Source organism: Caretta caretta, chromosome 13 (genome assembly GCF_965140235.1).
Source record: "Caretta caretta isolate rCarCar2 chromosome 13, rCarCar1.hap1, whole genome shotgun sequence".
Taxonomy (NCBI): domain Eukaryota; kingdom Metazoa; phylum Chordata; order Testudines; family Cheloniidae; genus Caretta; species Caretta caretta.
In genome coordinates, this window is record NC_134218.1 from 36939231 (window position 1) to 36952593 (window position 13363).

A 13363-nucleotide genomic window follows, 5' to 3' on the forward strand; every position below is an offset into this window, starting at 1 on the left:
TGGCAAAAAATGCAGTTTCCACAAAAATGAATTCCGTTGGAAAACTTAAAATAGGAATGTTATGATTTGGGTCTGTTCGACTCAGATGATAATATTTTGTTTTTTGGAACTGACCCAAAATGATTTGTTTCAAAGCAGTTCAACAAAACATTAAACTGTAATTTCCTATCAGTGCATTACCTTCTGGGAGTTGTAATTCCAGCCCCCATTCTTTCTTAAGGGCCAGGCTCCCTGCAGGTCTACATCACCAGTAATACAATGTGGAATTCCACCTGCTCACATTCCATGGTGCATGATGGAGTATTATGTCTCTGGGTGGATTATCAGAGAGGTAGTACATTCAATGAGCCTCTTTCAGATGGGAGAATGGAGCCATCTGGTCAGCTTAACGAACAAAAAAAAATATTTTTTGTCTTTCAGAAAATCAGAGAAAACTGATGCCAGCTGAAAAGCAATTCAACATGATAGCCACCCTCATGTACAGCATCATCACCTCTGTCCTGAACCCCCTGATCTACACCCTGAGGAACCGGGAGGTGAAATCTGCCCTGAGGAAAGTGGTAGGAAGAAAACTGTTCCCTGGAAGGACATGAAAAAACTGAATGTTTTTCTCTGTCTCTAAGGCTGAGAATGAGAGTGGGTAATGTGCTTTCTCCCATTGAGTCTATTGTGCACTGGGAGCTGGCCATTAATGTGCAAGGAATCACTGTGCATTGGGCACTGGGAAATAGGCTGTAGATAACCTTCCTAAACTGGAGAATGGAGGTTAATAGTGTTAAGGAAAAGTTAGCATATGTGCATATGTGACTTCATTTTGGTTTGGGGCCCATCCATTGTCTAAAAGCAAACACATCATGTACCAGGAGGAGTGTTCCTTAGATACTGCATTCCTGTGAAAATCCTCCTTCTTGTCTCCAGCCTGCCTTGACTCCCGGTATCTGTTCTTTGTCTGTCCCTAACTCCCTATCTCCTGGCCTTTGATGTGAGGCCTCCCAGCCTGATAATAAAAGTTACTGATGCATTGCTTTAGGACCATGCTGTGTAATTAACATACTAGTTTAGCACGAGGAATGCACCAAGCAGGGATAGGTGATAGATAAGAAAAGGGTTTGTTTATTGGCTAAGGTTTCCAATGCACGAGGGCAACGTGCTTTGCTAAGAGGTATATAACCTTTGTATAATCTGTATTCGGGGTCCCCTCCTGGCTAGCAGGGGGACACCATGCTCGAGTGTAATAAACTTGGTGTTTTTGGGAACTCTGCAGTTTGGACTTTATTTATGTGCCTCAGCCTAGATTCGAACTGTGTGTGACCTATCAGGTATAATTCGTAGCATTTGTGTGCGTGACCTATCAGGTATAATTCGCAGCATTTGTGTGCGTGTCCTACCAGGTATAATTTGCAGCAGTTGTGTGAGTGTCCTATCAGGTATAATTCGTAACCATAGTAAGGGAGAGGTTAATAGCAATGGAGGTTAATAGCAAGAATGGAGGTTAATAAAAAGGGAGACTTTAAAGTCATAAAGAAAAGGAGGACTTGTGGCATCCGATGAATGCATCGGAATGTATCCGATGAAGTGAGCTGTAGCTCACGAAAGCTTATGCTCAAATAAATTTGTTAGTCTCTAAAGTGCCACAAGTACTCCTTTTCTTTTTGTGGATACAGACTAACACAGCTGCTACTCTGAAACCTTTAAAGTCAGAAGGGACCATTGTGATCATCTGGTCTGACCTCCTGTACATTGCAGACCACAGAACCTCACTCATCCACTCCTGTAATAGACCCCTAACCTCTGGCAGAGTAACTGAAGTCCTCAAATCATGGGTTAAATACTTCAAGTAAAAGAGAATTCACCACTGACACTAGTTGTGCACTGGTCAGCAGAAAATTGACAGTAGGGAATAAGAAGCCTGGGTGGAAATAAACAATACATTGGAAATTGATGGGGAACCTTTTCATTTGACAAAAAGAAACAAACGAATAATTTGCCAACATTTTCAGTAGAAAATCTTGATTTTTCATGGAAGAAATGAAAATGGCCAAAACTCAAAAATGTACTGCCATAACTGAGCGGTTTTGTGGTTCAGCGGTGTTGGTTTCCCAATAGAAAGTCTTTCTTTTTGAGAAAAGCAGACAGTTTGCACAAAAAATTTAGTGAAAAAAAAAAAGAAGGATGTTGAAAAACCCATTTTCCATCAGAAAGATTTCAATGGAAAAATTCACTCATACCTATCAAGAAGCCTTCTTCATTTGCATCTGTGGGTGGAGTCTCGGATTTTTAAAGGTGTCTGGTTCAGAAGGGCACCTAAGGGCATTGGCTGTTAATGAGAGTTTTAAGGGCACCCTTAAATCCCTTTGAAAATTTCATCCTCCATGCACAATTGCATAACAAGTTCAGCTCCCAACATACTGCAGAGCTCAATCCCTAAAGAACATCAAGCTCCCACCGAGATCTAACCTATATCAAGCCCACATAGGTCCCAAACCCATGTTCCCTACTGCAGCACAGACAAGTAGTTGTTCCTTGCAGTGTGCCATGAGGGTCAACAGAACAGGGCTATTTTGGATCTAAAAGGAAGAGGGATGGGCAGAGCTTCTTCTACAATTGAGGCTCTCACAGAGCAGGCTTTGGACTAGATCCACAAAGGCATGTAGGCGTCTCCATCAAATTGGAGAAAATCCACAAGAGAGCAACAAAAATGACTAAAACATGACCTACGTGGAAAGGTTGAAAAGACTGGGTTTGTTTAGTTTGGAGAAGTGAAGATTGAGGGGGAAACATGATAATAGTTTTCAAGTACGTAAAAGGTTGTTATAAAGAGGTTAGTGATTAATTGTTCTCTGGAACCACTGAGGACAGGACAAGAAGTAATGGGCTTAAATTTGAGCAAGGTGGATTTTGGTTAAACATGAGGAAAAAAACTTAAGAATGGGCTAGACAAACACCAGATGGGGCAGTCTAGAGAATGCGTAGTCCTGCCACAGTGAGGACTGGACTAGATGACCTGTTGAGTTCCCTCCCAGTCCTATGATTGTCTGATTCTATGAGTAAGCTCTATGCACTCAGTATTGGGAAATTAAAGAGACAGCTTGAGAGTCCAGTGATGACTCTGAGTATCTGGAGAACAAGGGTGGTGCAATGTGGGGAAGGGTACCTGGAGACCTTGAACAGGGCCCAAGCCAGGATCACAGTAACGTGGCGGTGGGGATCTGGAGCCAGTTCTGTGGAAAGAGGAGGTACTGAGACAGAGGCGCATGATGCCATGGTCAAGCAACCCAGTGCAGACAATATAGAAGGCGTCATTGGTGTCAGATGAGGGTCTTCATGCTGAAGCAAAGGCGAGAGCAATAAGCAGGTGGAATAAGTCGCTATCCGCGGGGTAAGCATCTGACATAGTCAGTACCAATGTGGCCTGCTGACCTGCAGTGATCAGGAAAGACTGCTGTGTCAAAGAATTATCCAGACCCCATAGTCCCTGAGAGAATACCAGAGTCAATGGCTCAGGTGTCTCTTAATCAGTCAGTATCAGAAGAAACAAGCCAAAGGGCACACTTTGCCTTTGGTACCTGATAGATCGTCTGTGGAAGAATCTGTGACCCAGGGATTTCTTGATGCCAACTGGCAGAGGGCAGAGGGGGTGCATATGGGTTTACAGGGAAGACTGATGCTCACAGGCCTGCTTTTACTAACTGCAGCCAGAATATAACCCCATGGATAAGGACTGCAGCTTATTCAAAGAACTAGGCCCTTGCTGCTTGTTCAACTCAGGACGGTGCGGTGACATTAATTCCAAATCAATGCTGCATTGTTTTAAATGCATAGGATTTGTGGCCTGCATATGGACTGGTACTGAAAAAATCTGTATGTTAAATACTATTATTTGTTTGTTTGCATAGTACCTGCTGTGTTGCTGTAATGAGAAGATTGTGTTTAGATTTATGAGGAGTCTTCAATAACCCTGAAATTGTCCTCTTATAAATATCTAGATTTTTTTTAGTTGGAGCCCCTTTGCTGCATTGTTGTTTCTTTCTTCCAAACTGGAGCAATTCAGGTTACAGGCATCCATGACTGTCCCAATTTGCATATTTGTCTGATGTGGTATTATCCACAGGAGGGAGTTCCATGGTCAAAACATACCAGACTCACTCACCATTCCTGCTCTAAAATGGAATTATTGTGGGTACTTGTGTAATCCAGATTGGGTGGGTCATGCCATCTCAGCCCTTCCTCACACACACACACACACACACACACACACACACAGAGAGAGAAAGAGAAAGAGACCTCGTCCCACCAAATAGCCTGGTGGTTAGGGCATTCTGCTGGGAGCCAGGAGAAATGGATTTCAGACTGTGATGGGTTGTTACCCTGGGGTGTAGTCTGGGAGCAGTTGGAATCGTTGTGCCCCCTAGCCATTCAGCTGGGTTGGCCTCTCTCACACTGCTCTGCTGGTGACTCAGCCAGCCTCTCCAGGCCCTGTTATCACCCAACATGACAGCAGGTGGTGCCACACACCTAACTGAATTAACTGAGTGCTTTATGTAACCCACTCATGGACAAACAGGGGGCCCCTAACCAGCTTCCCAGCTCCCCAGCCTTTCACCCCTACTGAGGGATAAACCCAGAATTATACCATCTTGCACTGCACGGGGGTCTGTACAAAGTCCAGTGGAGGGCAACAAAAGTGATTAGGGGGCTGGGGCACATGACTTATGAGGAGAGGCTGAGGGAACTGGGCTTATTTAGTCTGCAGAAGAGAAGAATGTGCGGGGGGAGGGATTTGATAGCAGCCTTCAACTATCTGAAGGGAGGTTCCAAAGAGGAGGGAGATAGGTTGTTCTCAGTGGTGGCAGATAACAGGACAAGAAGCAATAGTTTCAAGTTGCAGTGGGGGAGGTCCAAGTTGGATATTAGGAAACACTATTTCACTACGAGGGTGGTGAAGCACTGGAATGGATTACCTAGGGAGGTGGTAGAATCTCCATCCTTAGAGGTTTTTAAGGCCCAGCTTGACAAAGCCCTGGCTGGGATGATTTATTTGGGATTGGTCCTGCTTTGAGCAGGGGGTTGGACTAGATGACCTCCTGAGGTCTCTTCCAACCCTAATCTTCTATGATAAACAAAACTGCAAACTAAGTCTTTTACAAACTAGACAGGATTTGAATCAGCACTATCTCATCCTGTCTGGTGATACAAGCAGGCTTGCAGATTCTTGAGGTACAAGCTGCATCTGCCTTGCAGTTTGGGTTCCCCTCCTTCATTCCAAGTCCTTTGTCTTCCATTACTTCTTTCAGGTATTGAATTGTGGGGAAATGAGAACAAATCATGTTGTCGCTGCACACCGTATAGAGTTTCTCCATATGGTGGGAACCCTTTGTTACAAGCTAAATTCTCAGCCCAGTTTGTGGAAAAATACAGGTACCAAAATGGAGTTCAGTATCATGTGGTCTGGTCACATGCCCTTGCCGGCCTTGCTGAGTCACAGCAGCCATTATTCATAGGCTGGTTGAAATGTTCCCAGGTGAGGACAAACCTTTTCCATGGTCCATTGTCCATGGCTAATGGCCCATCAGCACTGTTTAGCTTCTTCATTGTTGTGCATGAAAGGCTTGTTGTGTGTGTCACCCAGAGTAGGTACATTTGAAATACATATACATAGTCAATATTCTTAACTTCAGATACAAAAATGATACATGCACACAAATAGGATAATCATATTCAGCAAATCATAACATTTTTATAGACACCTCACATGACACATTTGGTACAGGATGCACCATAATTATGTCAAAATCTATCATAATGATACCACTATGATGAATATGGGGTGTAGTGTCACACAGACCCGCCTCCAAATTAGGCAGAGGGCGGGATCCAGGGCTGTGGGTCTTCCACATCCCAGCTGAGTGCTCTAACCACTGAGATATCGGGTATAATGGGACACCTCACCAAAAAAAATCTTATCCCCTGTTGACCTTTGTGTGTGGCACCTCCTAGAGGTACTCAAGGTTGTGAGATGCCTTGCCAGTGCCTGCCCTTAGCGTGAAGCAATCTTTGTCTATGCCTGCTGTGGTTCCGCTCCTGGAAACCAACAGCCTCTGTCCTCCAGGTCTCTGCAGACCTCTCCTTCTCTGTGTCTCTGTGCCCCTGCCACTGGATGGTCACACTAATTACCAAGTCAGCTGCCACCAAAGAGACAGTGCACACACCAGCCTGTTTGATCTAGCTATGCAGTCACACTTTGCTTAATGTTACAGCACTGAGATCTACTTCTGATAAAACAAAGAGTTTATTAACAAAGATTGGAGTGATACTGAGTAAGGGCCAGAACTAGAGACTGTGTCTGGACTCTTCTTAGACCTAACTGATTTCAAAGCATCCACCGGGGGGACTCAGCCAGGGCTGTAACCTTGTTGTTTGTTTTTTACCGTTCAACCAGCTCATCTATGCCGACCTCAGTTTCTTGAAGAAACACTTGGCTTGTTTGTTCATTCAGTAACTCTCCAGTGGTGCATGAATCCTGTCCCAGAGGAGCCATCCACTGAATGGAAATCTTGCTTCCCTGATAATGCCATGGGTACTCCATGGAATATGGACATAATAAAAAGGTTTCTTGCCTGCTCAGTCATCAAAGGTTTTCAGAACAACCAGGGCTCACTCCTCTCCTATGGTCTGAACTGACTGAAATTCCTGCAATTTCCCCACAACACACTTTGTCACCTGTCACTGTTGAAACAACTCATCTAGAAAGAGGACCAGTATCACTCAGGTAAGTGCTGGAAGGGGAAATAGCAGGAAAGCGCCTGCTAGTTTTCTAAATCCACAAATACAAGTATGTTCCTGATGTCTGGAATTACTGGTTTCTTTCTTTCTTTCTTTCTTTCTTTCTTTCTTTCTTTCTTTCTTTCTTTCTTGTATATTATAAAAAGGAGAGGCTGAGTAAGAGCTTGTCTACATGGCCCCGTGTTTTGGTCTATAGGGGCATGAATTGCAGAGTTCACTAGTATGCTGGACTGTAATTGTCCTGTGAGTGCAAATGCAAATCAAGTACCTTTTAGTTCACACTTGCAGGGGGTACATGGGGCATTTACAACCAATCATGCTAGAGAGTGCTGTGACTTACACTCCTGTTGTCCAAACTGTGGACATGTCCTAAGGCACCGGTTTTCAACTTTTTTTTTCATTTGCAGACCCCTAAAAAATGGATGTGTGTACCCCATTGGAAATATTAGACATAGTCCGCGGACCCCCAGGGGTCCTTGTACCATGTGTTGAAAACCACTGCACTAAGACAAGGTTATGGGAAATTCCTTAACACAGTTAGGTCCCTTATTTGCTAGGCTGCCTCCATACACATGAGAATGGTGCAGTGCACAGCAAATTAAGGTTAGGTTTAGGGATTAGAAAGTTAGACACCAAAGTACCTCCCATTGAATGTCAGTGAGAGTTTGGCACCTGCTTCCCCATCGCTATAGTGAACATACAAATCTACGAAGAAATGTGGGAGATGACCGTGACAACAATGATGATGATTCTTCACTGATACGGCAGTTTCACCTGCAGTCTACAAGAGAGCAAGTTGAAACTCAGAGTTACAAACACCTCGGGAGTGGCGGTTGTTCGTAATTCTGAAATGTGCATAACTCTGAACAAAACGTTATGGGCAGTGATGAGCTGCCAAAATCTTAACAACCGGTTCCCTATAAAAAGCTCTGATTTAAGGGATGTGCCCCAGTATGTATTTTTTGTCCCAACAGGGTTACCATATGTCCGTATTTTCCTGGGAGGAATTTTTAAATTTTAAAAATTCCTCCTGGGCGGCGATTTAAGAACCAAAAAGCCTGACCTGTCCGGGAAAATATGGGTGTGTGTTAACCCTGTCTAAAGTTCTTTGTTAAAAAGATGGGCCTGAACTAGAAATGAGCTCCGTGTCACATGTGTGGGGCCCCGCCACGCCCTGGGGGTCTGCTAGGGTGACCAGATGTCCCGATTTTATAGGAACAGTCCTGATTTTGGGGTCTTTTTCTTACATAGGCTCCTATTACCCGCCACCCTCTGTCCTGATTTTTCACACTTGCTGTCTGGTCACCCTAGGGTGTGCACATGTGTGGGTCCCAGCTGCTCCCTGCCCCCTCATTGAACCAGGTGTGCAGGGTTACTGCCCTGGGAACTGCAGGGCACCAGTGGACATGGGGTCAGCTGAAGAAAGGGGCATGAGGCAGGGCTAGCTGGAGGCGGGGGTGCAGGGCTGGCTGTGGGCAGGGTAGGGGGTGCGGAGCTGGCTGGAGACAGGAGGGTGAGGGGTTGGCTGGAGGCAAGGGGGTGTGGGGCTGGCTGGAGACAGGGCAGGGGCTGACTGGAGGTAGGGGCTGGCTGCAGGCAAGGCAGGGGGGTGCAGGGTTGGCTGGAGACAAAGGCTGGCTGCGGGCAGGGCAGGGGGTGCAGCAGGGGCTGGTGCCGGCAGGGCAGGGGATGCGTGCAGCAGGGGTTGGCTGGATACAGGGCAGGGGGTGCGGCAGGGGCCGGCTGCAGGCAGGGGGTGCAGGGGTGGCTGGAGACAGGGGCTGGTGCGGGCAGGGTGGTGGGTGCTCACAGGGAGAGCGGCTCAGAGCAGCCCGAGCAGCAGGACGCAGCCCAGGCCCAGCAGAGCAGCCGGGGATCCACCCGGCAACAGCAGGAGCCCCAGGGCCAGGGGAGCAGCAGCAGCAACAGGGCTCGTGCCCAGGGCCAGGCGGCAGCCCACGTGGCTCCCACAGCGCAGCGCCCCCGGCGGCCGGAGGAGGAATTACATCACTTCCCGGCCGGAGCCCAGCAAAGCCTCAGCGCCCCCTGCAGGGAAGCGGGTTAACAACCGGTTCTGAAACTGCTCCAAGATTTAACAACTGGTTCACGCGAACCGGTGCGAACCGGCTCCAGCTCCCCACTGGTTATGGGTGTTCTTTCAAAAGTTTACAATGGAACATTGATTTAATGCAGTTTTGAAACTTTACTATGGAGAAGAAAAATGCTGCTTTCCCTTTTTTTTAGTTGTTTACATATAACACAGTACTGTACTATATTTGCTTTTTTTTTTGCTTCTACTGCTGCATGATTGCATACTCCTGGTTCCAAATAAGGTGTGTGGTTGACTGATTGTCATCCCATCCTCCTGCACTCCTGAGCTGCTGCTTGCTGGAGAGACACTGCCAAAGCAAAGGAAATAGCCCAAGAACTTAAATATGTATGGAAATGTTTCTCAGCCAAATATTTCAACCTGCTCTCTTGCAGACTGCAGGTGAAACTGACGTATCAGTGCAGAATCATCATCATTGTTGTCACGGTCATCTCCCACATTTCTTTGTAGATTTGTGTCATCTGCAAAATGTTGTCCCTGTATTTAATGTTCACCCGCTTGTCTGGATTGTTAATAAACATAAAATAATGACACCAGCTCCTATAGGGAACCTTGTGGTGCTTAAATTATTTCACTTTTCCTAGTGCTTACGAAGGACAGTCACTGCTCAGAAGGAGCTCATAGTCTCAGGTCAAATGAATACAAAGAAATCAGGGAAAGGGGAATAACAACAGGAAATTGTATTGAGTGTAAATCCAGAAGAGACCAATAGATAATCTAGTCTGATCACCTTTATAGTACAAGCCATTTCATTTCACCCTGCCGCCTCGGTACATAGCCCAATAATTTGTGTAAAATAATTTGTGCAAATTAATTCCAATTCAGCAGTCTCTCACTGGAGTCTGTTTTTGAAGTTTTTTTGTTGAAGAATTGCAACTTTCAGGTCTGTAATCAAGTGACCAGAGAGATTGAAGTGTTCTCCGACTGGTTTTTGAATGTTATAATTCTTGACGTCTGATTTCTGTCCATTTATTCTTTTACGTAGAGACTGTCCAGTTTGACCAATGTACATGGCAGAGGGGCATTGCTGGCACAGGATGGCATCTATCACATTGGTAGATGTGCAGGTGAACGAGCCTCTGATAGTGTGGCTGATGTGATTAGGCCCTATAGTGGTGTCCCCTGAATATATATGTGGACACAGTTGGCAACGGGTTGTTGCAATGATAGGTACCTGGGTTAGTGGTCCTGTTGTGTAGTGTGTGGTTGCTGGTTAGTATTTGTTTCAGGTTGGGGGGCTGTCTGTAAGCGAGGACTGGCCTGTCTCCCAAGATCTGTGAGAGTGATGGGTCGTCCTTCAGGATAGGTCATAGATCCTTGATGATGCGTTGGAGAGGCTTTAGTTGGGGGATGAAGGTGATGGCTAGTGGAGTTCTGTTATTTTCTTTGTTGCCCTCTGTTCCTCAGACGTTCTTGTCAACTGCTGGAAATGGCCCTCCTTGATTATCACTACAAAAGGTTTACTGCACCCGCCCCCCCCCCTGCTCTCCTGCTGGTAATAGCTCATCTTAAGTGATCACCCTGGTTACAGTGTGTATGGTAACACCCATTGTTTCATGTTCTCTATATATATAGCTCTCCCCACTGTATTTTCCACTGAATGCATCCGATGAAGTGAGCTGTAGCTCATGAAACCTTATGCTCAAATAAATTTGTTAGTCTCTAAGGTGCCACAAGTCCTCCTTTTCTTTTTGCAAATACAGACTAACACGGCTGCTACTCTGAAACCTCTCCCTATGAAAGTACTTAGTCACCTCTCAGCCTCCCTTTTGATAAACTAAATGGATTGAGCTCTTCAAGTCACTCAGGATTTGTCTATACTTCCAGCTAAATCAGCACAGCTGTGATAAATGCAGCAATATCGATTTAGCGGGTCTGGTGAAGACAAGCTAAGTCGATAGCAGAACACTCTTCCATCAATGTCCGTACTCCACCTCCCCAAGAGGCATAAGGTAAGTCATTGGGAAAGTGTCTCCTGTCAACATAGCGTGGTGTAGACATCACTGTAAGTTGACCTAAGTTATGTTGACTTCAGTTATGTAACTTATACGTAAGAACATAAGAATGGCCATCCTGGGTCAGGCCAAAAGTCCATCTAGCCCAGTATCCTGTCTTTTGACAGTGGTCAATGCCAGGTGCCCCAGAGGGAATGAACTGAACAGGTAATCATCAAGTGACCCATTCCCTGTCACTCCTTCCCAGTTTCTGGCAAACAGAGGCTAGAGACACCATCCCCACCCATCCTGGCTAATAGCCATTGATTGACCTATCCTCCATGCATTTATTTAGTTCTTTTTTGAACCCTGTTATAGTCTTGGCCTGCATAACTTAGGTCAACATACAGCTTTCGTGTAGACAAGCCTCCCTTGAAAGGCATTTTCTCTAATCATTTTTGTGGTTCTTTTCTGAACCCTCTCCAACTTTTTAGTGTATGAACAAGTCAGCTTTGATCATGGTGGGCAACACAGCAGAAATGGGGCTGTGAGAGGGACTTAAATGCGGGTAGAATAGGGGATTTATGGATGAGTTTGCAGAGGTTTACAATACGTGGCACGGTGTGAGAATGGGACAAACAGAAGGACTATGAACTGGAGAGCATTGATGGAGTGAAAGGAACTGAAGGCATCAGAAAGCATGACAAGGGAGGATATACAGGGAAAGGCAGAGTTACTTAGAGCTTTCCAACTGGTGCCTAGAACCTGAGCTTTGATACAATATCCAGTGGGAAGCCAATGGACGGATCCAAAGAGTGAAGAGCTGCTAAGCTTGTTACTTCATGAAAATTGGCCCTTTAATGCTGCCCTTTGTTATCTCTCATACTTTTCTGCTTACCCCATGACCTCATAGATCCTTTCATAGCCTATTGTGAGGCACATAAAGGAATTTTGAAGGTCTAAATAAATGTCAACCCATTCTGCTTTATCTACTGTTTCGGTCACACAGTCACGTAATTCTAACAGATAAGTGAAACCCAATTTTCCTTTGCAAAATCTGTGCTGCTTAGACACTATCATATCATGATCCTCTGGGTCTTTTATTAATCTATCTGTAATTATTCTTTCAACCTCTTTATCGGGATCATATGTTAGGCTTACTGGTCTGTAATTCCCTGGATCACCTCTAAGGACTTTTAAAAATGTAGGGAAAACATTTATTAGCCTCCAGTATAATAACTGATTCTGAGATTCTATCAAACTAAGAGAATGCTGAAGTAAATTTCAAAAGAATTATTTTTTTCTTGAAATTATTCATTTAAATTTTTTATTCAAAAAGAGAAAACTTTCAGCTCTACTCCTCATGTGGAGTGATATGAGACACCCTGCAGCTATTCTGTCTCCTTTTCTTGTATATTCCAGTGACGGAGAACCAGACGGAGATAAGCAAGTTCATCCTCCTGGGCCTGACCAATCTCCAGGAGCTGCGGTGCTTCCTCTTCATTCTCTTCCTGATGCTTTACTTGGCCAGCATTCTGGGGAACGGGGCAATCATGGCCATTGTAATGGCTGAACCCTGGCTTCACACCCCCATGTACTTCTTCTTGGGCAACCTCTCCTGTCTGGACATCTTCTACTCAACAGTCACCATGCCCAAGATGCTGGCTGGTTTCCTCTGAGGGCACGAGACCATCTCCTTCACTGACTGCCTGGCTCAGCTCCATTTCTTCCACTTCCTGGGAAGCAGAGAGGTCATTCTTCTGGCTGTCATGGCCTATGACCTCTATGTGGCCATCTGCAACCCGCTTCGCTACATGCTGGTCATGAACCCACAGGTCTGCCTGCTCCTGGCAGCAGCCACCTGGACCACCGGCTTCCTACATGCCCTGCTGCACATGTCATGACCTCCTGACTGCACTTCTGTGGCTGCAACCATGTCCACCACTTTTTCTGCTGAGCCTGGCCTGCAGCAGCAACCGCTTCAACCTGAGCCTCCTCAACATCATCACGGGGACCATCGCTCTGAGTCCCTTCATCATCACGCTCCTCTCCTACCTCTACATCATCTTCTTCCTCTTCCTGAAGGTCCAATCACGATCACAATCAATGTGATTTGGGCACACAACTTCCTTGGGCTCCATTGAAAATCCAAGACATAGACAATTACTCTCAGCCTGTTACACTTCCAAAGTCAATGAACAAATGTGGGAGAACTTTTGCATTTTAATATGGCTACATGTAAACATAAATCTCAGAGTAAAGAATGTAGGCCATGTCTATACGATGGGGGGCAGAATCCTGGGAAGCAGTGACTCTGAAACAGATTTGGTGGGGGGTGGATAATCAGGTGAACCTGAGGTCCCATCAAGATGCTATGGGCAAAACGGTTAATGTGATCCAGGAACACATAAACAAGGGACTCTCGAGTAGGAGTAGAGAGGTTACTTGACCTCTGCATGTGGCACTGGTGCAACTGCTGCTGGAATTCTGTGAGCAATTCTGGCATCCAGAATTCAAGAAGGATGTTGATAAATTG

General features: G+C 45.6%; 1 pseudogene; it reads left to right on the plus strand.

Moving 5' to 3' along the window:
• Positions 1–461: 461 nt before the first annotated feature.
• Positions 462–12939, plus strand: LOC125622529 (olfactory receptor 12D1-like; annotated as a pseudogene).
• The last annotated feature ends 424 nt before the right edge of the window (positions 12940–13363 follow it).